Source organism: Polypterus senegalus, chromosome 18, assembly GCF_016835505.1.
Source record: "Polypterus senegalus isolate Bchr_013 chromosome 18, ASM1683550v1, whole genome shotgun sequence".
Lineage (NCBI taxonomy): Eukaryota > Metazoa > Chordata > Cladistia > Polypteriformes > Polypteridae > Polypterus > Polypterus senegalus.
This window is the reverse complement of record NC_053171.1, coordinates 49,919,454-49,944,817: the sequence shown is the minus strand read 5'-3', so window position 1 is coordinate 49,944,817 and position 25,364 is coordinate 49,919,454. Positions and strand designations below refer to the sequence as shown.

General features: G+C 44.0%; 1 protein-coding gene across 1 annotated transcript in view; it reads left to right on the top strand.

Annotated features, from left to right (window-relative positions):
- Positions 1 to 25,364, top strand: part of LOC120519007 (astrocytic phosphoprotein PEA-15) — a 112,162-nt gene that overhangs the window by 50,311 nt on the left and 36,487 nt on the right. The window contains exon 2 of the mRNA XM_039742078.1: positions 21,618 to 21,683. The gene's annotated coding sequence lies outside the window, so the exon portion shown is untranslated. The remainder of the gene's footprint in view (positions 1 to 21,617; positions 21,684 to 25,364) is intronic.

Sequence of the window (25,364 nt, the reverse complement as noted above, 5' to 3'; positions counted from 1 at the left end):
TTACATTGATCAGCGCATCCCGATTCATTTTACCCTCGCACCACCTTAGTTTGAGAAGAAGTATGAAAAATATGAGGTTAACACAGAAAAACAGATCACCAATTCAAGCTTTATGAATAATCGATTAAGCCATCAATAATTGTTTTGGTAAAGCCATCCTCCTTCCATTTTATAATTTTTCCGCCACTAGCCATGATTAAATGAACGGTAAAAAAGTAAGAGCGAAGCGAGGGTGACTTATTTAGGCAGGAATATATATGATAGCAACACTCATGACAATGTCAATCATGTTACGTTATTATTAAAATGTTTCCTTTTCTTTTTCATTACTTCTTTAACACACTACTTCTCCGCTGCGAGAAGCGGGTATTTTGCTATATATATAATATATGAATTACCTCCAAAGAGCGCTGAGACTTTTGATATCATGAACGTGTCTGCAAAACTGGGTCTCCTGCCCAGCAAAAGTCGAGCAGCCAGCGCGTGCATAGCTATGCCGCCTTTGAGACGCTGACTGCGCTTCTGCCTTAAGTCAAAGTGAGCACTTTTAATTTTTTTCATCCGCCCCCTGAGCTATAGCCCAGACAAGTGCAAACACGGGACCCCTTTTCTACACCACGGCAAAATAATATTAAGGCGATTCACACTTTCTTTTGCACGATATCGATTATCAGGTCCTCAGCTCGGATTATGAACACACGCATACAGTGGAGGACTCACAGTGCCATCACAGCCGATTAATGGCGGGACGTCTCACCAGTCTACACAAGACCCACGCGACTGTCCCAAAAGCGATCATAACGTCAGCGAACACATCTCTCTATACTATATAAAAGAAAAGGCAACTTTCCTTTCTTTACACCTTTTTCCTTTTATCCCAAACCAAAGCCTTTCTCTCTTAACACGGCAGAGGACACAAAAATAATTTTCTTTAATTGCGGTAAGGCACATTACCAGAGGCACAAATTTGAACGTTCACATAGAAAATGTAATTTCTATACCACAGCCGTCGTGTAGCGCCTTTCAAAAGGGATCTACTACCGAGAGATGATCCATATACATTTTAGCTGCTGTTAGTTACTTACCTGTTTTTTACACAGTCTTTAAAATGTAGTTTACCCAACCACTCCAGTAGTGCTCAATGTACCTGTACTTCTTAAAACGTTAATGTTTTACTGTTTAATAACTTATAGACTATATTTCATTATTTTTCCTTGCACTCAGTGACCAAAGCTATACACACACATATAGACACATACAAACATACACACAAGTATATGTATGTGTATATATATATATATATATATATATATATATATATATATATATATATATATATATATATATACTAATAAAAGGCAAAGCCCTCACTCACTCACTCACTCACTCACTCACTCACTCACTCATCACTAATTCTCCAACTTCCCGTGTGGGTGGAAGGCTGAAATTTGGCAGGTTCATTCCTTACAGCTTCCTTACAAAAGTTGGGCAGGTTTTATATCGAAATTCTACGCGTAATGGTCATAACTGGAAGCAGTTTTTCTCCATTTACTGTAATGGAGATGAGCTTCAACGCCGTGCGAGCGGAGTTTCGTGTGACATCATCACGCCTCCCACGTAATCACGCAGTACATAGAAAACCAGGAAGAGCTCAAAAAAGCGCTTAAGAAAACATGCATTATATAATTGAGAAGGCAGTGAAACAATAAGAAGCGAGCGAAAGTGACATATACAACCATATTCATGAGTTCTGCTACTTCGGAAACAAAGCACGATGTAAACCTACACTTTAAATTAAGTTCATAGACAGGCTGCGCTGGCGTTTGTAATTTAGTGCCTGCCCATATAAGGCCGTCCGTCAGCGGCAATCCAATAGCAAACTGCCACGGGTAAATATTCACGGGTGAAGGACTGTGCTTATGGAGAGGAAGATGAGATGGTCAGGGTGGTGTTTGACACAAACTCAGCGAAACTGCGAGAGAAAGTTTTAAGTGCCAGGACTAAGGTAACATTAAATACAGCCACGGACATAGCACGAGATGGCACCAGCACAGCTGGGAACTTCGATGCATGTACACCGAGCGGCTCACGGAACTGACGCAGTGCACAGATAAAAGGCAACAGTTCCAAAAAGCGCTGAACAAAAACCGAATTACACAATTGAAAAGGCAGCAAAAATATGAAGCGCCTGATAAGCATATTCATAAATCCAGCTACTGCGGAAACAAAGCACACGGTGGAAAAGTCAATGTCCCGCTAAAGGAAGACAGTGTAAAAACCCGTGCATGCAGTGTGTCAGGTCTCAGATAAAGAAGAAGACGAGCTGTTTATTGATGCAGTAAGAAACGAATCGATGAATGAAACCTGTCATCTTTACAACGATTGACAAACACGGAATGTAACTTGAACACAACACATCCTACAAATACGAACCTGATTGAAAGAAATAATGATAATCAAATCCTTGATGACAGCAACACTCAGTAACACTCACAAAACAAATACTGTATATTGACAGTCATGTTACGTTATTTTTAAAATGTTCCCTTTTCTTTTTCTACCTTTTTTAACACACTACTTCTCCGCTGCGATACGCGGGTATATATATATATGTATATATATATATCCCGATCTACATACTCGAATAATGGATACTTTATTCGCCATCAATGATTGTTTTGGTAAAGCCATACTCAGTGTATTCATTAGATGAACGGTAAAAAAGTAAGAGCGAGGGGAGGATGACTCATTGAGGCATGCAGGCTGTAGTGCTGGCGTCAACTCTATCTGAATTGCGATCACATTTGAAAAATATATCTTTTCAAGTTCTATTTAGTCCATATGTGTCAAACTCAAGGGTCGGGCCACATCCGCCCGGCGTAATTATATCCGCCCGAGATCATTTTATATACTGTATTATTGTTATTAAAGCCCGGCTATATGAAGCGCTGGTAACACAATAAACTACAGATCCCATAATGCAGCGCTTCAGCTGCCTTGCATCAGGGTAACCTGAATGCAATTCAGAAGATACAGAAAACAGCATAATTAAATAAGAATCTGACACTTCAGCGGACGTTTTAACCCGTGCACAATCACAAAGTGATTTCAAGTGAAGCTGCTTTTATGGGAGACACAAATGCACCAGTTCACCTTGCCCCACTTTCCCTGTTGCCAAGTACTGTTAAACCAAGTCGTCACTACGGTGTTCCCAAATACGCACTTTGCTGATAAACTGAGCGCACTGCGCACTGAGTTTGCACGGCGCTTTGGTGACTTTGATGAACAAAAAAAGTCCGTCTACATGCGGCTCGAACCTTGTGCATGTTTGGTAGCACATATCTGTGTGAGAAGCTCTTCTCAGTGATAAAGACTAACAAAACAGCACACAGGAGTCGCCTCACTGATGAGCACCTGCAATCCATCCTGAGAATCTCCACAACACAGAACCTCACAGCAAACAGAAAGGAACCTGTGGCCAAAAAAAGATGCCAGGCGTCCAGCTCTAAAATGACTTATGAGCAAAGACAACTGAATGATTTGATTTGTTATTGCACGTAAGAGCGGGAGTCAACCGTTTTAACAAACAGCGTATTGCACTGATACGAAATAGCTGTGTGTGTATATATGTATATATATATATATATGTATTTGTGTGTATATATGTGTGTGTATATATGTAGATATATATGTATGTATATATGTGTATATGTATAGATATGTATATGTAGATATATATGTATATGTTTATGTGTGTGTGTGTGTATATATATATATATATATATATATATATATATATATATATATATATATATATATATATATATATATATATATATATATGACAACAACACTCATCACTCACAACAGTGACAAAACAATTACATTGACAATCAGGTTACGTTATTTTCAAAATGTTTCCTTTTCTTTTCATTGCTTCTTTAACACACTACTTCTCTCTTGAAGCTGGTATTTTGCTAGTATATATATATATACACACCCCTATCTAGATTATATATATATATACACACACACACACACACACACACACACACACACACACACACACACACACACACACACATACATACATACATACATACATACATACATACATACATACATATATATAATTTGTGTGTGTAGATATGTATATAGATATGTAGATATGAAGATATGTATGTGTGTATGTGTGTATGTGTGTGTGTATATATATATGACAGCAGCAATCCAAGCTGTGAGAAAACAGTAAAAAGGAGGCGTGTCAGACGTCGTGGTACATTTTCTGATGCAGCTACCGAAAACAACTTTGTGACGCTGCCACCAAATACACAAAACAATTACTTTGACAATCATGTTACATTATTTTTAAAATGTTTCCTTTTCTTTTCATAACTTTTTAACACATGACATGCTGCTAGGCTGGTATTTTGCTATATATATATATATCACAGCGACACTCATAACAGTGACAAAACAATTACATTGACAATCATGTTACGTTATTTTCAAAATGTTTCCTTTTTTTTCTCTTTCCTTCTTTAACACACTACTTCTCCGCTGCCAAGCGCGGGTATTTTGCTATATATATATATATATATATATATATATATATATATATACATAGATATACATATTGTGACGGCTGGCCCCGGCACAGACAGACGGACATCATATTGTCACCACACACCATTTATTTACAGTATTATTTACAAAGTTTGTGCTCACGTGCACCCCAGTGCCTTCTCGCACGATCTCCCCAAGTCCAGGCCCACAGTCTTTGTGCCTTCCTGGCCGCCTCCCGTCCTCTCTCTCCAGTTCCGTCTGCTTCCTCCGACTTCCACCAATGACTGGAGGGAGGCGGCCCTAAATAAGGCTCCCGGATGAGCCCCAGGTGTTCCGTCTTTGGCCACGCCAAGCGTGGCGGAAGTGTCGGCTGTCTTCCTGGCAGCTCTCCGGGTGCCACATAAAGTCTTCCCGGCACTTCCTGGTGTGGCGGAAGTGTCGGCTCCCGGATAATTAGGCACTGGGCGCCGCCTGGCGGTGGCCACGGGTCCCTGCAGGGCTGGGCTTCCATGCCCTGTACCCAGGCCCCTGAACCAGGACGGACGCCCCAACTCTGTCTGGAGGAGGCACTCGCCCTCCTCACGTCCTCCAAGGTGTCCCGGCCGGGCTCCAGCACCAGCCGCGACCGTGCGGGATAAACCGCATCGAGCGCCGCCTGGCGGTGACCACGGGCCCCTACAGGGCTGGGCTTCCATGCCCTGTACCCGTGGTCCCCAACAGAACCAGGACGGGACGCCGCGGTGTGGAGGAGGCACAAGCTCTCCTCGTCGTCCAAAGCGCCCCGCCGGGCTTCAGCTCCGCCGGCGACTGCATGGGATCAACGGCATCGCGCCGCCTGGCGGCAACCACGGGCCCCTACAGGGTAGGGCTTCCATGCCCTCGACCCGTGGCTCCCAATAGAACCAGGACAGACGCCCCTGCGGTCTGGAGGAGGCACAAGCCCTCCTCATGTCCTCCTGGCCCCGGCGGGCTCCAGCCCGGCCGGGGCCACAGTGCCCCACCGCTAGCGAGGACACGTGGGTCCAACGGCACAACCCGAAGGGCAGCACGCCCCCGTGAGGGTCCTACTATGCCCCCAGGGTCCAACACGGCACCCTGGGACATCCGCCTCGGCACCCCGCCCGGCGCAAACGCGCCCTGTGGTCTGCGCCGCTCGCCCCGCTGTTCCCCGCAGTTGGGACACTATTGGCCTCTCGGCGTGGAGCCCTCCAGAGCGCCCGTTTCAGGAGGGCAGGTCCCTGACGGCGCCGTCCTCAGCGCGCCGGGCTTCGGGCCTGTGGAAAAAAGGAAAAGAGGGCCAGAAGCACTGCCAGGACACTCACCCCGAGTGTCCTGCCGGTCTCCGTACCCGCAGTGCTCCCGCCCCCCTCCGACAGCCCCTGACTTGCCTGCTGAAGTCCTCCGTCGCAGGTTCCATGCCCGTCCGTCTGTTGTCCGCGGCACCCTGCAGCGGCTCACCCAGCCGCCCAGGGGATCTCCTCTGCCCGCACAGAGGCCGGCCCTTCTCGACGCGCAGCCAGCGCCGCTCTTTCCTATCGGAGGAACCGCATTCACCCTTCGGTTCCTCCTTCTTTTCTTGACGCTGACGGTCTGGGTCTGAGCACAGCAAAGCTCAAATCCAGCCCGTCTGCGCCCAGGCAGAGCGACAGGAGACAGCTGCAGGCTTGGAGCGCAGGGCGCTAGGACCCAGGGCACTCAGCAGCCCCGATCCTACCAGCCCGTGCATATTCAAGCTCCTCGCCGCTAGCTGTCTGCACCGCCGCATCTGCTGTCGGGAGGTTGCTTACTTGAGCTGATCGTCCGAACGGTCACAGCCATGTTCGCAAACCTCCCGCTTGCTTTACGGGACGGTAATACTCACCACCCCCGTGTTCTGCGGCCTCGGTTCCAGTGCAGCGCCGATCCTCCGTCTCACGCTGGCGCTCTCCCGACGCGACCGCCTTTCCGCCAGCTGCTCACACTGAGCGGGCGAGAACACGTAGCAGCTCCTCTAAAGACGGCTTGGCGGGCCGAAGGGACTCCTCCGACACGCCGAGCCGCTGGTGAGAGAGAGACAGACGCCGGTGAGCTTACCTGTCGATCGGCTCCACGCGACGCCTGCCTCCTCTGGGCCACTCCCTCTGGCCCAATCGGGTCTCGTTTTGGCACGAGATTGGCGTTCCTAGGTCCCGCCTCCATCCAATCCTCGGCGGGCACACTAGACACACCAGCCAACCCCGTGCCTGTCAGCTGGCGGGACATCCGCCCGCGCCATTTTGGCTCTTTCCTCCCTAGTGCGGCGACATGCTGGCTCTTCAGGTTGCAGCGTCTCCCTTTCAGCAGCTCTCCCGGCTGCTGCGGCGCTAACGAGGCACCGCGGTTCGACAGGCCCCTGCCACCGACAAGGATCCGGGCGGCCCCTGCCTGTTAAAGAAAAACAGACGCGGGCCCTTCCCCGCGAGCAGGAAACTTACCTCCCGGGTCCTGTCTGTCCAGGGAAACGTCCCCGGCATGGCCTCGATAGGCGGTCTGCCGTTCCGGGCGCCTTCTGCCAAGACGTGCTTGCGGAGCCCGCTGCACTCCAGCAATGCCCATGGTCCTTCCTCCGCACCTGGGAAGCTCGGCCATAATGCGGTCGCGGCGGTCTCGTAAACGCCCCGCGGTTGTGCACGGCGCTCCTGCGGCCAGTGTGTGGGGTCCGCTGCTGCGCCGGGCCGTTCACAGACATTTTTGATACAGGTCCCCGCCTTGCACCAGGCGGAGCATCCTGCCGACTACGCCACTGTGAAGGCTGGCCCCGGCACAGACAGACGGACATCATATTGTCACCACACACCATTTATTTACAGTATTATTTACAAAGTTTGTGCTCACGTGCACCCCCAGTGCCTTCTCGCACCGATCTCCCCAAGTCCAGGCCCACAGTCTTTTGTGCCTTCCTGGCGCCTCCGTCCTCTCTCTCCAGTTCCGCCTGCTTCCTCCCGACTTCCACCAATGACTGGAGGGAGGCGTCTCTAAATAAGGCTCCCGGATGAGCCCCAGGTGTTCCGTCTTTGGCCACGCCCAGGCGTGGCGGAAGTGTCGGCTGTCTTCCTGGCAGCTCTCCGGGTGCCACATAAAGTCTTCCCCCCGGCACCTCCTGGTGTGGCGGAAGTGTCGGCTCCCGGGATATTAGGCACTGGGCGCCGCCTGGCGGTGGCCACGGGTCCCTGCAGGGCTGGGCTTCCATGCCCTGTACCGAGGCCCCTGAACCAGGACGGACGCCCCCACTCTGTCTGGAGGAGGCACTCGCCCTCCTCACGTCCTCCAAGGCGTCCCGGCGGGGCTCCAGCCCCAGCCGCTGACCGACGGGATAAACCGGCATCGGGCGCCGCCTGGCGGTGACCACGGGCCCCTACAGGGCTGGGCTTCCATGCCCTGTACCCGTGGGCCCCAACAGAACCAGGACGGACGCCCCCTCGCGGTGTGGAGGAGGCACAAGCTCTCCTCTCGTCGTCCAAGGCGTCCCGGCCGGGCTTCAGCTCCAGCCGGCGACTGCATGGGATCAACCGGCATCGGGGCGCCTGGCGGCAACCACAGGCCCCTACAGGGTAGGGCTTCCATGCCCTCGACCCGAGGCTCACAATAGAACCAGGACGGGCGCCTCCTGCGGTCTGGAGGAGGCACAAGCCCTCCTCATGTCCTCCATGGGCGTCCCGGCGGGGCTCCAGCCCCGGCCGGGGCCACAATATATATAGATATAGATATAGATATAGATATAGATAGATAGATAGATAGATATGAGAACAACACTCATATCAATGACAAAACAATTACATTAACAATCATGTTACGTTATTTTTAAAAATTTTTCCTTTTCTTTTTCGTACCTTCTTTAAAACACTACTCCGCTGCGAAGCGCGGGTATTCTGCTAGTATATATATATATATACTGTATATATACAGTACCATATCATCTGCATATAGAGAAATTTTCTGTTCCAGTTCTTCTCTGATAATCCCCTTTACCTGATCAGCATTTCGACAGTGTATTGCCAGTGGTTCAATGGCGATTGCAAATAGTAGTGGTGACAAGGGGCATCCTTGTCTGGTACCACGTTCTAGTTTAAAGTAGTCTGAACAAATGTTGTTAATACAAACTGAAGCTTTTGAAACCTTTATTGCACTTCCCTTTTATTGTGCCTCCGGAAGAAACGGCCAAGCGGTGGCTGATACCGAGGGCCCTTCGAGGGACGATGCCAACAATGCTATCTCCCAAGACACGACACCCGGTGGCCGCTGACTTCGTCCTACACCCCTTCATGTGCACCTGAAAGGATGCAGGCATGTGCCATTTTTCACAATTTTATTTACCGTATATACTTGCGGATAATTTCTGGTATTTTGGAATGTCAGTCGTATAAGTCAAATGCGGAAAACTTCCGCTATAGGTCCAAGAGATTATGATATGCTAATACCCACCTGAGAGAGTAACCATGGAGCACACTACCTGAACTATTCCAAAGCGACGTTTGCACTGTTTTGTGTTTTTTGTATCTCACACCCTCCTACACCTTTATCGTAAAAGCATCCCTTATCTACTGTGGCAGACGATCAGGGACCTTGCCCCACTGTGACGCCTGGAGCAGGGAAGGACCGGGAGAGGGGCAATATCTCCCCTGGGTGCAAGAGGGCAGCCCCCCGATTTCCATCAAGGACCACGGATATGGAGCTGGGAAGCATAACCCTGTGAGGGTCCGTGGCCAACCCCAGAGGGTGCCTGGATGGTTCCTGAGCCCTGGAGGACAGCACTTCCGCCACACCAGGAAGTGGTGCCTGAAGGCCATCTCAGAGCACCTGGAGCACATCAGAAGCATTATAAAACGGGCCGCCTCACTCCATTCAAGGAGCCGGAGTCAGGAGGATGAAGACGGAGCTTGCGAGAGAGGAGTGGTTAGATAGATAGATAGATAGATACAGTGGTGTGAAAAACTATTTGCCCCTTTTCTTATTTCTTATTCTTTTGCATGTTTGTCACACAAAATGTTTCTGATCATCAAACACATTTAACCATTAGTCAAATGTAACACAAGTAAACACAAAATGCAGTTTTTAAAAGATGGCTTTTATTATTTAGGGAGAAAAAAAATCCAAACCTACATGGCCCTGTGTGAAAAAGTAATTGCCCCTTGTTAAAAAATAACCTAACTGTGGTGTATCACACCTGAGTTCAATTTCCATAGCCACCCCCAGGCCTGATTACTGCCACACCTGTTTCAATCAAGAAATCACTTAAATAGGAGCTGCCTGACACAGAGAAGTAGACCAAAAGCACCTCAAAAGCTAGACATCATGCCAAGATCCAAAGAAATTCAGGAACAAATGAGAACAGAAGTAATTGAGATCTATCAGTCTGGTAAAGGTTATAAAGCCATTTCTAAAGCTTTGGGACTCCAGCGAACCACAGTGAGAGCCATTATCCACAAATGGCAAAAACATGGAACAGTGGTGAACCTTCCCAGGAGTGGCGGCCGACCAAAATTACCCCAAGAGCGCAGAGACGACTCATCCGAGAGGTCACAAAAGACCCCAGGACAACGTCTAAAGAACTGCAGGCCTCACTTGCCTCAATTAAGGTCAGTGTTCACGACTCCACCATAAGAAAGAGACTGGGCAAAAACGGCCCGCGTGGCAGATTTCTAAGACGCAAACCACTGTTAAGCAAAAAGAACATTAGGGCTCGTCTCAATTTTGCTAAGAAACATCTCAATGATTGCCAAGACTTTTGGGAAAATACCCTGTGGACTGATGAGACAAAAGTTGAACTTTTGGAAGGCAAATGTCCGTTACATCTGGTGTAAAAGGAACACAGCATTTCAGAAAAAGAACAGCATACCAACAGTAAAATATGGTGGTGGTAGTGTGATGGTCTGGGGTTGTTTTGCTGCTTCAGGACCTGGAACGCTTGCTGTGATAGATGGAACCATGAATTCTACTGTCTACCAAAAAATCCTGAAGGAGAATGTCCGGCCATCTGTTTGTCAACTCAAGCTGAAGTGATCTTGGGTGCTGCAACAGGACAATGACCCAAAACACACCAGCAAATCCACCTCTGAATGGCTGAAGAAAAACAAAATGAAGACTTTGGAGTGGCCTAGTCAAAGTCCTGACCTGAATCCAATTGAGATGCTATGGCATGACCTTAAAAAGGCAGTTCATGCTAGAAAACCCTCAAATAAAGCTGAATTACAACAATTCTGCAAAGATGAGTGGGCCAAAATTCCTCCAGAGCGCTGTAAAAGACTCATTGCAAGTTATCGCAAACGCTTGATTGCAGTTATTGCTGCTAAGGGTGGCCCAACCAGTTATTAGGTTCAGGGGACAATTACTTTTTCACACAGGGCCATGTAGGTTTGGATTTTTTGTCCTCCCTAAATAATAAAAACCATCATTTAAAAACTGCATTTTGTGTTTACTTGTGTTATATTTGACTAATGGTTAAATGTGTTTGATGATCAGAAACATTTTGTGTGACAAACATGCAAAAGAATAAGAAATCAGGAAGGGGGCAAATAGTTTTTCACACCACTGTAGATAGATAGATAGATAGATAGATAGATAGATACTTTATTAATCCCAAGGGGAAATTCACATACTCCAGCAGCAGCATACTGATAAAAAACAATATTGAATTAAAGAGTGATAAAAATGCAGGTAAAACAGACAATAACTTTGTATAATGTTAACGTTTACCCGCCCAGGAGGAATTGAAGAGTCGCATAGTGTGGGGGAGGAATGATCTCCTCAGTATGTTAGTGGAGCAGGACAGTGACAGCAGTCTGTCGTTGAAGCTGCTCCTCTGTCTGGAGATGATCCTGTTCCGTGGATGCAGTGAATTCTTCATGATTGACAGGAGCCTGCTCAGCACCCGTCGCTCTGCCACAGATGTCAAACTGTCCAGCTCCATGCCTAGAAGAGAGCCTGCCTTCCTCACCAGTTTGTCCATGCGTGAGGCGTCCTTCTTCTTTATGCTGCCACCCCAGCACACCACCGCATAGAAGAGGGCACTCGCCACAACCGTCTGATAGAACATCTGCAGCATCTTATTGCAGATGTTGAAGGACGCCAGTCTTTTAAGAAAGTATAGTCGGCCCTGTCCTCTCTTGCATAGAGCATCAGTATTGGCAGTCCAGTCCAATTTATCATCCAGCTGCACTCCCAGGTATTTATAGGTCAGTACCCTCTGCACACAGTCACCTCTGATGATCACAGGCTCCTTGGTTTTGCTGGTGTTCAGGTGTAGGTGGTTTGATTCGCACCATTTAACAAAGTCCTTGATTAGGTTCCTATACTTCTCCTCCTGCCCAGTCTAGGTAGCTCCCTCACTCTTGGTTTGTAGTGAGGCTGAAGCAGAACCAGGTTATGATCTGCTTTCCCAAGCGCAGGCAGTGGGGTGGCGCTGTATACGTCTTTAACGTTTGCATACAGTAGGTCAATAGTCCTGTTTCCCCGGGTGTTACAATCCACATACTGGGAGAAGGCAGGTAATGTTTTGTCCAGCATCACATGGTTAAAGTCTCCAGCGATTAGCACAAACGCCTCAGGATGTTGTGTTTGTAACTTAGCAACAGCGGAATGGATTATGTCACCCACTATCTCCACGTCCGCCCGAGGAGGGATGTAAACGATAACAACAATGACATGTCCAAACTCTCTGGGCAAGTAATAGGGACTCAGGCTTATGGCCAACAGTTCGATGTCCCTGCAGCAAGTGGAGATTTTGACGTTTACATGTCCAGAGTTGCACCACTTTGTACTGACATAGAGAACGACACCCCCTCCTTTCTTCTACCCGCAGGTATTTGCGTCTCTGTCCGCTCTAACAGTGCTAAACACGGGCAGCTCCACGTTAGCATCTGGGATGTTAGTTGTTAGGCACGTTTCACAAAAACACAACAAACTGCATTCTCTGTAGGTCCTGACATTTTTCACCAGTGTGGCCAGTTCGTTGATCTTATTTGGTAGTGAGTTCACATTTTCCAGGATCACAGTTGGCACCGAAGGTTTGAAACGCCACTTTCTCGCAAGCCGCTTCGCTTTTAGCTTAGCTCCAGCTCTGCTGCCACGATACCGCCTTCTTACCTTGTCAGGTAAATAGGGAACCACACCAGTGCGGGCATTTGTTCTCAGCGCTTGAATTTGACTACTTAAATAGATGAGTCTTGGCGTGTAAAAATCCTTGTCCAAGTAGTAAAAAGTAGTAAAAGGTTTTCAAGGCAACGAGTCCACATAAAAGAAAGTGATAGGAGTGATCAGTGAAATAGAGAAAAAGGTAGAACGATAAAGTCGTACATGGAGCTGCTGGAAAGGCTGCCACTCCCGGCGGCACATGAGTCATGAGGTGGCCGAAGAGAGGAAAGGGACTGAGTAGCTGTGTGTCAGTTGTTGGAACCAGTTTGCACACTTTGTCAATAAACACGTGTGTTGTGGACATCGGGTGTCGAGTCTGTCTGTGGCTGGGCTATCTGTTACACTACGATGGAGTATTCAATCAGAAGAAAATATGAAGCTGGTTTTAAATTAAATGTCGCGGAAGTAGCGAAAGAAATTAGTAACTGCGCTACTGTAACAAAATTCGATGCATCTTGAGAAACTGATGCGAAGTTGGAGGAGGCAAGAAGATATAAAAAAAAAATGTGTCGCATTTTTGAATGCCGTATGAGTTGGGGTCTGATTTTCTGATCGATTTTTCGGGTTTCAAGACCCGACTTATATGTGAGTATATACGGTATATTACTCAGGACAGACAGGGCCCAGTTAATTATTATCATCAGCACGCCTCTGTGCGGAACTAGAAACTGCCCTGCAAGAAGCAAGCTAGTGATGACAAATATACCCTACATTGTTGTGGAGAGAGTTGCATCTTCATAGCCTGCCAAAATAAAACCCTGCAAGTGAAACAGCATAATGCTAATAAAAATGATTGAAACCAAAAGCAAATTTATGTACACACTAAATAAAAAGAGGACTAAAACATTTAAATTAAAGCAAACAATGAGCAAACAAATAAATAAAGTAAACAATGTTAAAAATACATTAAGATGATGAAGGTTGTATAGAAAAAAATCAAAAGAACTGAAAACATTCCTGTTTTCTTGCCTCTTTTTTATGGGAAAAGGAATGGCAGCTGTTATATCACATATCTTTTCACACAATTTCAGACACCCACCACATAGATGCACAAATGGAGCATTTTTGAGCCTCTGAAGACATGGGAATACAAGCAACAAGCTAAGACCTGGTGTGAATATGCTCCTAAATTAGACGTTAAACTCAACCAAACACCCACAATGCCTAAATAACCTCTACAAAGCTTAGTCTCCACATTGATACACAAAATGTCCGTTCTTTTAAGAGTCAACTTGGTTCCTCCTGCCAGACATCCATGTCTCTTGTACTCTTGGAAGAAGCTGGATGGTCCCACCCTTTGTAAGAAAGGAAATGTAGTGGCCCCTTAAAAGCCCCCAATAGTCTCCCTTTTGCTTTCTTTCTCTGTCAATGTGAGATGTCTGATGATGCTGCCATCTACTTTTTTGCCTTCCCTGCATTGTGGTGGAACTTTCTTAGATTATTCCCAAAGCATCATTCTTTGTGCGTTACTCCCAGAGTACAATGAGGATGGTGTACATGCTAACAGTAGAGTGTTCTCCCCTTAGTGTCCTTCCTTCCGTTCTGCATTGGCCTACAGATTTGGCAATGATACTAGGGTTTGACTTGTAAAAATGCATAGATACATTATACAGGATACTTCATTTTGACTTTGTTTGCAAATGCCTAGTGATAAAGTACTGAATATGTGAAAGGAACATGGAGAAAAGGGGTTGAGGCCTCCATAAATAACCATAAAGAAGACCTTGACCTGTACAGGCCAGCCAAGAGGAGGCTCACCCCAGACAAGCTTGCCTCAGAAAATGTCCTGCCAACTTCAGCCTAGCTAGGTTTAATGTGGGAAAAAGCTGGTGTAATAGTACAAAATATACAGAAATGTCATAAAATAAGTGACCCGCTAGATAAAGCATAACTATAAATCCCTGACTCGTAAAGAGCTAGGTAGCAATGAATCTTTATTAAAGGAAGATTAGAAAAAAATTATACTAAATATTCTACAGACTGACACAGATAACCTGTCTACCGACCCATATTGTTTTGAAAAACTCATCACAGACTTCAAAGGACTTTGTTGGACAGTTATCTTATCCAAAAATCTCTTGACCATACATTGTTCTTTTCTCTCTTGTTAAATTAATCTTAGCCTGAGTGAACCTATTAATTTTTTACATTTAAGATTTTTCCTTTAAAGATGAGACCAAATGACTAAATGAAATTACTAAAACCTAATGAACAAAGAAAACAGAAAAAAGAAATTTAAACTTAAGCTGCAGGAGGAACAAAACTGTTGTCAGTCAGCATTCACTATGTTTTCAGACTGAAAGAGCAAAACTTCTTTATTTCAAACAAACAGGGTCACAAGAAGCAACAGTGTATTTGAGTAGTAGGTGGGACAGGGTAGGAATCAACCTGCAGTGGGATTTGTTACCTTAGGGCACACTTTAATATTGACTCTATTCTGGTTAATTATACTCACAATTTAACCAGAGATGTCTGTCTTTTAGGATATAGGAGTTTGAAAGAAGGTCTAGTAAAGACCAACACAGACGAGGAAAGATCATGCAAACTATACAAAGACAGTGCCTGGAGCTGGGAAGAAGCTATACTCCCAAAACACTGCTCTTCCACCCAAGTAGAATTATGGAATAAATAGTAAGAATGATAATAGCAAACTTTCTTGAAACATTTTGTTAGTGTATTGTAACTCTTCAAACCTTATAAATGTTATATGTTGTGTGTAGAAGTACAAATAAAAATTAGTAGTACTAGTAGTATTAACATTGTAACATGTTCCGAGCAGTTAAACTTCTTACTGACCACCAAACAACACGTCACCTCTTCATTTTAGTTAACTGAAAACACAAACTAGCATACCTGATGTGCTGCTTATGTCTAGATTTGAAACACCATTTGTCATTTACAGTTTTACATTTTGCATATCTGCGTACATCCTCGACATGAACTTTGCAGAGAAGCTCAGTAACAGATGCTCTTTCAGCGTGATGAAACATGATGAGCAATGTTAAATGTAATGACACAAATGAAAGAGGTCTTGAGAATTTCATAGTTTTACACGTTTTAGGCAATATCTTGTGATAAATGGCACCTCAATCTAATTGCATTTTTCTGTTGTCAGTTTTGTGTACAAATAAAAATTACTAGAAATTAATTCACACTAATAAAAACAGTATTGGATTATTGTGGTTTTGTGATTGAAGTCTAGGCATTCACAAAACAGACAGTGAGTAAGACAAAACTTTATGAATATTTTATTGAAGTGGCAACCTTAGACTGTTTAGGACCTGCTTTATTGTCTTTATACACTTACCACTGGAAGAATTTAAGTTAATTAGTGTTATTTAAGATAAAGCTTGAATGAAAATAGATATATATCCCAGTGTTAATTCTTCATGATGCATTGCAGGGCTTTAAAGAGAGAGAAGTGGAATGCAAAACAGAACCTTGGCCTTATTTTATTATCTTCAGAATAGAAGATATGGTCTTGTCACCTCCTGTTTATAGACAGATAGAACTTTATTTGTCCCCAGGCTATTGCCTGCATTTAAAGTGTTGTGCTGCATTGAGAGTGTTCAACAACCCGATTATTCATAGAAACCCGATTTCTAAAATGCCATGAAAACTTCTATTTCAATTAGAGAAATTGTGCTATTTCACTGCAGATAATCAGATTATGTGGCCATGTAAACCCTTCCCTGGGTTATTGTTAAGGATTTTGTAGTCTGCATTGGCTCTGTTGCACTTTGTTCATGTTTGCTTCGCACATGCATCCACAAGATAAATTTCCAGAGGCAAATGCAATATTGCTTCTCCCGGTTTTTCTTACAATTTGTCTCAATATTTCACAAATTGCAAAATTTCAGTTGATCGGCCAATACCATTCATATCATGTTACTGGATCGTCTGATTCAGATTTTTTTTTTCTTTATTCCTTTAAAAAAAACCTTTACAGTAAGGTCCTGCATAACTATACACAGAGTAGCATTACGTTCTATATTAAATTAACTTTGGTATTTTTAGAATAAAACTACAAACCACAGGTGTTACCTATTTATTTTTTAACAAGTGAAATCCTGTAGTCTTATTGTTCAATGACCAAAAAAAAAAAAAGAAATAAAATTAGTTAAATTCCCTTAAACTAACAAATACTGTATGTATTTATTCATTACATAAACAAAGAAAGTAAAATGCCCCTCATAATTCCAAGCTGTTATATGTAATTTCTTCTGTAATTATTTATATGTCAGGTCAGGCTGGATGAGCATGCAGTGGGTACAGCACATTGCCACCACACCACCACACAACAAAACAGCTCTTGGCTGTAGTGCCGTTACTGACACCCCCTCAACAATGCAGGTAATGTGCCTCATTTGGGAATCCGTGAGCAACCGCTTGTTCAACACAAAGTCAAACCAGCAGTACCCAAGGATTTTCTGAAGAAACAGAATACCAAGGGAGTCCAGACTTCCTCTCAGGTCACTGCATAGCGTCCATGTCTCGCAACCATACAGCAAGACTGGAAGCGCCAGAACTGTAAAGACTTGGACCTTCATCCTTTTGCATTGATATTGGGAGCACCACACACCCCTTTCCATCGACCTCATGACCTCTCATGCTCTCCCAATCCATCTACTGACTTCATAGGAAGAGTCACCAGAGATATGAATGTCACTGCAGAGGTAAGTAAACCTCCCGACGAGGTTGACACTCTCTCTGCAGACAGACAAACTGCTGATGGCTCTGCCCAAGAGGTCATTAAAGGCCTGGATCTTGTTTTTTTATCAGGACACTCGTAAGCCTAGACATTCAGACTCCTTGCTCTCGAAAGCCCTGATCAGAGCCTCCATCATCTCAACAAAGATCTCAGCGTTGTCGGCAACTCAACATCAGTGAATCTTTCTTCACCAACAGATGTCCCACAGCTGCTGAACCCCATGACCCTGCCGAACACCCAGTCCATGCAAGGATTGAGCAGAGTAGGAGCAGAACACACCACTGACAAATTCCAGGATCAACTGGGAAAAACACAGAGGTTCTGCCTCCACTCAGCACAGCACTCACAGTACCAATGTATAGGCCGGCCATGATATCCAGCAATTTTAGGTGAGATTCCCCGAAGTCTCAGGATGTCCCACAAGGTAGCTCGATCAGCTGAGTCGAACAGTTTATGAAAATCGGCAAAGGCTGCAAAGAAACTCTGCTGATATTGATATTTGTGCTATATGAGAACCCACAGTGTCAGAATGTGGTCGATGGTAGACCTCTTAGGTGTAAAACCAGACTGCTCCAGTCACTGGTAGGTGAGCAGGTGACCACAAATCCTATTGAGGATGACCTACACTCAGCTGGTTCACCACCTGTGCAATCTTAGTGAAATTGAGTGGTTCACAGCTAATTGGAGGATCAACCTCAGGAACTCTGGACCCAGGTCATAGTCGGAGGATCAGCTCTAAACAGCTGCTCAAAGTAGCCAGCCCAGTGGCCACAACTGCAGCATCATCCATAAGGACTATTCCATCAGCCGCCCTGACTAAGACTCTCTGAGGAACAGATTCAGATGTGCGTAATGCTTCAGATCCTCTGTAAGCAGGACACATGGGTCACTAGACCATAGATGGTGTGTCACTTGCTCAAAGATTCCTCTAATAAACGCCTCCTTATCTTCTCACACAGCCCTCACAGCTGTCCTTCTCAGTTTCCAGAACAGACCAGAGTTGCTATCAAGCCATTTACTGCAACTTTTCTTGATGATATTCAGGGTGTCCTTCGAGATGAAACACCTCCTTCTGGGAACACTGGCAACACCAACACAACCCTCAGTAAATTTCAGGGTCTTGTCATGGAAGGTCTGCCACATCACATGGATTGGCAGTCGTACCCAAGTCTGAAAGTTCCTCATACAAACTGAATGCAGACTCATTAGAACACCCTGATCTTCGAGTCTGGCTATGTCCAGCCTCATTCTCCTAGTACGTGGTAGCCTACTGGACCTAAGCTGGATCTTCAGAGTAGCTACAACAAGCCTGTGGTCAGAATTCACAAACTGGGCACTTCTGTAGACCTTGCAGGTCTGTAGGAGCCCCCAGCATCTGCCCACGAGGATTGTAATCGATCTCCTTCACCATACCACCAGTATTGGAGTACTAAGTCCAACAATGTGGCCTAGGGTGCTGGAACCAGGATTCAGTGATCCGCAGCCCCTGACCTTTTGCATAGTCAAGGAACATGGAGCCACTTTCACCACGGTTGCCAGGCCCATGGGGACTGACACTGTCTTCATAGTCAGCCCTGTCAGTGCTAGTGGGTTGAAGTCACCCATGACCAGAGGAGTGTCACCTTGCAGGCACCCATCAACCACAGAGTGAAGTTGCGAATAAAATGTCTCCCTCACTGAGACATCATTTATCATGATTGGAGTATACACTGAGACAACAGACAAGGCACCCAGAGAGTGCATTAATCTGAGTCTCATAATACGCTCATTGAAAGGAGCAACATCGGATACCATCGGAAGGAACCGTTCTGCCACAGCAACAGCTAATCCCTGAGTATGACAGCCATCAGAGCCACCAGACCAATAAAAGGTGTACCCTCCTACAGATATCTGGCCAGCCCCAGGTATGCACACTTCAGAGTGTTCCACAGCTGAAATGCAGAGTTTACGAAGCTCCTCTGACAGCAGAGGAAGATGATCATCATGCCAGAGAGACAAAACATTTCTCGCGCCTACCTGGACTGGCCGCCTCAAATTGGGACCTAAGTGCTGCTGTGCAGTGGGTAATACCTCAACACCACACCAGTTCTGATTCCCAACAGGCCTGACTCCATTGGCTCTCAGACGGTTTCGACTCTTCCTGAGATGGGGCTCCTTAGGGCTTTCCTCAATTCCTTTCATAATGCAAGTGGCCTTTCTTAGGGCGGTTGCAGCAGAGCTACTCCAGTGGAGAGCAGAAACGAGTCCTGTCTACCATTTCGGAGTGGTTTGAAGTTTTTATGGTGGTTGGAGTGCCAATCCTACCACCAACCCATAAGTTTTTTCTGCAAGATGGAGGACCGCTTGCAGAGCCAGAAGCAGTTTAATGTCATATCCAGGACAGTTGATTAGTGATTACTGTTAAAAGGAAAGTCATTGCTTGAATAATAATGTCCTTTCGAATACTACTTATTATCCCATCCTCAACCAACAATTAATAAGACAACAAAACATTAAAAAACTAGCCTTACAGTGTAAAAAAAAATTTCTGGGTAAATCATTATTGTATAGTGCCCATAAAAAGTATTCACCATAAGGTTTTCCCATTTTTTATTATACAACATTGATCTTTAATGTCAAAGTGAAAACAGATCTCTGAAAATTGTTTTAAATTAATTACACATATAAAATATAAAGTAATTGATGGCATTATGTATTCACACCATTTGTGTCCATGTAAAGAAGTCTCTCTAGCGGTCAGCTTTGCCATTTTTCCCCTTTCTTCTGTGTAAAACTGCTCCAGCTCTGCCAGGTGTCATGGAAATCATGAGTGAATGGCCTTTTTCAAATTCAAAATCTGGACAAGGACTTAGCCACTCCAGAGCATTCACATTATTTTGAAGCCATTCATGTGTAGCTTCAGCATTGTGCTTGGGCTCATTGTCTTTCTAGAAAAGAAATCTTCCGAGGTGCAGGTTTCTTGTAAAATGTGTCTGGTTTTCCTCCTTCAGAATTTTCAGAGGTCTCTTGGTGGCCTCCTTCACTTGTCTTTTTTTGTTTGGGTGGATAGCCTGCTTTAGGCAGATTTACAGCTGTACTGTACTTTCAATTTCTTCACGATTGATTTAGCAGGATGGTCACTGACTTGGGATATTTTTTGTCTCCATCATCTGACTTGTACTTTTCATGGAGTTCTTGGTGTGTTCTTTTGTGTAGGCTAGGCCACCATACTGATCAACACAAGATGGCCCTTCTAGATTGTATTTATACTATTTTCAATTGAAAACTAATTGGCTGCACCACTGATTTAAGAGTGCCATATTTAAAAAGTTTAAATACTAATGTGATCAGTTGTATTATCTTTATATATAATACACTACCGTGGCTGTACATTCGTCTGTCCAGGATTTTAAATCACTTGTAGCTCTTAAACCTATTTACCTGAAATTTGGTGCAAATATACTATGTGACCTCTACAGTCCACTTTTGGGGTGATGATTGACCTCCAAGGTTATTCCTCTTTTTATTTTTTATTGTATTATATTGTAGAATCAACTCTCGGCATGTGTATGGTCGCCTTTCTCATCCCTATCACCTTTGCCATTTCCCAATACCTCTTCATATTTTAAATCATTCTTGAGGCAGATTGACTACTTCAGTGCCAGCTTAAGTGAAAAATTAAAGAAAACGTACTAAGTAATTGCAACACAAACACTGATTTAATCAGTTTTATGTGAAAAGATGCTGACGAAAGAAGAGAAGAAGTGGGCCACTAGGGTGGAGAAAACAAGATCTGCTCAGGAAGAAGCAAGTGCATCAACCTCTGAGCAAACAAATGCTAAACGTACAGAGAAAAAGGATGAAAACTATGAATGCTCAAGTCAAGTGTATTCATGCATGCACCGTTACTGGTGTTTTATATTTGTAATTTAATTCAGACCATTTTACAGAGATCTGTTTTCACACAGACATTAAAGAATCTTTTCTGTTGATCAGAAGCTAAAAATGAGAAAAAAAGGTGAAAACTACTTTTTATGTTTTATAGTCTCTGTGCCTATTATTACCACTAGGTGATTGTTGTCATTTAGTCTGAAAATGATGAATAAATAAATATATATACAGTAAATAAATTAATTATTGAATGCTTACCTAAACCTGCTTTAGTGGGATTCATGTCTTTTTGGAACTAATTAAAGTGTGACTTGTTTTTCAGAAAATTGCCTGGTGTCATCAAGTTCTGAATCGGCCTTTTCAAGTGAGAGTGGCACTGAAGAAGAAGGTGAGTGTTTTGCTTTCTTGAATTTCATTGAATGTTTTGGTCAAATGATCTGGCTTTCTCCTTTCCAGTTGACCTTCAGCCCTGTTGTATTATTTATAGTTCACGCATTTCTTTTATTGCAGTGGATTCAATTGCTTTGATCTTATTTTGCAGCCTTAATTTTTAACAGTGGTATGAGATTGTTAGATTTATAACCATCTATCTTTTTAGAGTTTAGGAATGCCTTTCTAGAGGGGCACTTCTCTACCTTATAGTGAATGTAACTGGCATTTTTTCTTTATATGCTTTTTCATAGCAGGACAATTTGCTGCATGTACATGTAATATCCTAGCTGTGTAATTATTTTATTTTTAATACTTTACATGCTTTATATAATATTTTATATGTCTTTAAATCCACATAACTAATTGGTTGCACACTATATTACAATTGGTCTGACAATTTCTTTCAGGAACAGTTTGCCTTAGATTATTTCTGAATTGGTTTTTGAGATAATTGTGCAGTAATGTTGGTAGCTTACAATGACCTTGCTACCTTTTCTTTCCCCTCCATTCTTTGGAATGCCAGGAATACTGTCAAGGGGTATGGACAAAGAGAGTCGGCTGCAGACATAACTTGAATTAAGTGTGATTCTCTTGACCACTGAGTTTTACCAAAGATGCGTTAAAGTGTTTTTAAAAAAGTAAAGACAAAAGAATATGAAAGGGACACATGAAACCAACCATCTAAGTTTAGTTTTCAAGGTTAGCCTATCAAATTGTGTGCCTGCCTTTCTGCAAGTGTACATTGAGTTTACAGAAGAATGACAAGGCAATACAGAGCATGTCATGTACAAGAAACAAATACCTGCAAATGGATACATAGACTTGTTATCAAGTGCTGGAATAAGGAACTAGCTAATAAAAAGCTAGGACAAACCGATCGCAATAGTGATGTACTGCAAGACAGTATTTTTGGTGTTTGCACTCATGCCTTTTGTTTTGGCACTCATTTTTTTTCTGTACATTCTTTTTTCTTAATATAACACCTGTGTATTTGTGTTGTATAAGCCTCATCCCATAGTGTAATGTCAGATTCTATTTGTATGGTAGTGGTTTTCAAGCTATTTGTGGGTTGCATTTGTGTAGTCCGCTTATAATAGAAAAGTGCTAAATCCATTTTTGTACTGACCAGAAAGCAGAAGACAGAGCTGGAGATAGCAGAGTTAATGATGCTAAGATTTGCATTAGGTGTGATGAGGATGGATAGGATTAGAAATGAGTACGTTGGAGGGTCAGCTCAGGTTGGACGGTTGGGAGAGAAAGTCAGAGAGGCAAGATTGCGTTGGTTTGGACATGTGCAGAGGAGAGATGCTGAGTATATTGGAAGAAGGATGTTAATGATAGAGCTGCCAGGGAAGAGGAAAAGAGGAAGGCCTAAGAGAAGGTTTATGGATGTGGTGAGAGAGGACATGCAGGTGATGGGTGTAACAGAACAAGTTGACGAGGACAAGAAGATATGGAAGAAGAAGATCCGCTGTTTCGGACCCTAATGGGAGCAGCCGAAAGAAGAAGAGGAAGATTGTGCCAGTTAGTTTGTCTGACCTTCTTTCAACTCACTTGTTCCCCATTTTTCCATACCACAAGTGAGTGAAATGTTTCACTTGGTTGTTTTGTGATCTTCTTTGGAATCTTTTACATATTTCGTTCATCTTTTAATTCTTAAAAGTTACCAAGCTCCCTTTTGCTCTTAATTATTTCCACTGTCTCCCCTGTTTTACCTGCTTTGTGTCTTTACCCTGATTCTTAATTATTTGCATGTCTCTTTTTCTGTCCTATGACCTTCTTTTACTTTGCCATCTCTATTTGTAACTATTCCATCCATGCATTATCCAACCCGCCCTATCCTAACTACAGGGTCGGGGGGGTCTGCCGGAGTAAATCCCAGCCAACACAGGGCGCAAGGCAGGAAACAAACCCCAGGTAGGGCGCCGGCCCACCGCAGATTTGTAACTAATATATATGATAATTTATTTGCCTAGTTGCTCTTCAGCCAACATTCTGAGTATGACAACACTGCTCATGATGTCTGTGCCCACCCAGTGTTCTTAGTGCCCTGTATTGCCTCTTCAGTAATCATTTCATCATAGAGTTTGAGGTCAATAGCCAAGATAATGCTTATCTAACTCCTATCAGTCTGGGCTTTGAATCATTTCGTCCAATCTATTCTTAACTTCTGTTTTCCTATGGAGATTACTGAGTAATGCTTCTCTCCTTCTGACAGGAATTTATAATCTATTTCTGTGTAGTTGTAAGGCCAGTGGTTTAACTGTAAAAATATATATCCTTTTTGTGTTTGTCTTATATAAATTATCAAAAAACATAAACCCATTATATTAAAAGGCAAAATAATGTTGACTTTAGAAGATCATGTGATGATTACTACTTACCATTTTGCTCTTTCAGATCTTGCTTCTGTGCCATGCTGTGTTAACTGGCACTCCACTGTGAGGTGCATAAAATGGTCACTCTAGCTAGTTATTGGGTGTAATGGCTATCTCCTTTGAGCACAGGAGTCTTCTGTCCACATGGCTGGGGCTTTAGCATTGCCCTCTGGCAACAACAATGCTAGCTAACGGGAAGCACGTAGGACAAGGATGTTGTATTAAAACAAAAAACTGCAAAACAAGTGCATAAAATTAGATGGGGAGACTGTGCTTCACTAATATACTGGATTACTATGAGGATGTAACAAAAGTGGGCGGCACAGTGGCGCAGTGGGTAGCACTGCTGCCTCGCAGTTAGGAGACCGAGGTTCGCTTCCTGAGTCCTCCCTGCGTGGAGTTTGCATGTTCTCCCCGTGTCTCCGTGGGTTTCCTCCGGGCGCTCTGGTTTCCTCCCGCAGTCCAAAGACATGCAGGTTAGGTACATTGGCGATTCTAAATTTTCCCTAGTGTGTGCTTGGTGTGGGTGTGTGTGTGTATGTGTGCCCTGCAGTGGGCTGGCTCCCTATCCGGGGTTTGTTTCCTGCCTTGTGCCCTGTATTGGCTGGGATTGGCTCCAGCAGACCCCCGTGACCCTGTTGTTAGGATATAGCGGGTTGGATAATGGATGGTTGGATGGATGTAACAAAAGTGAACGATCAGAGTGGTTTATGTGATATTATTTATCATAATTGTCAGAAAACTTTTAATGGCATACTGCATGAGATGCCTGTGATATTACTAAATGAATTTCAGAATCAAGGTGCAGTATGTAGATGGGTACAAATTTAGCTTAAAATTGAGGAAGCAAATGGTTGAAAGCAGGCAGATAAACATTACAGAGAGATCTGGACATCATGCAGGAGTGTAAGTAAAGGTTAATATCTAAAGTGAAAATGTTCAATCTGAAGACAGTGGGGATGGTTGTTAACTGGCGGGTTGAAGGTCAAAAAGATGAGGTCCTGGAGATGAAATCATTAACCAAAAACTAGCAAGGGTTAAAGCCAGAAAAAAACGGGTCAGTAATACACTAGACCCCAACACATAATTTAAAATCTCAGTCTTAAATAAGCAATAAAACTGTAGAGCCTAATAGATATCACCAGCCAGAGTGTCTGTTAAAATATTCTCAAGGCTCAGCCCTAACGCCAGCTTAAATCTTGTTGCAGTGATGACGTCATGGCAACAGTAACTCAAATAGGCGATGTTTTCATTTGGTA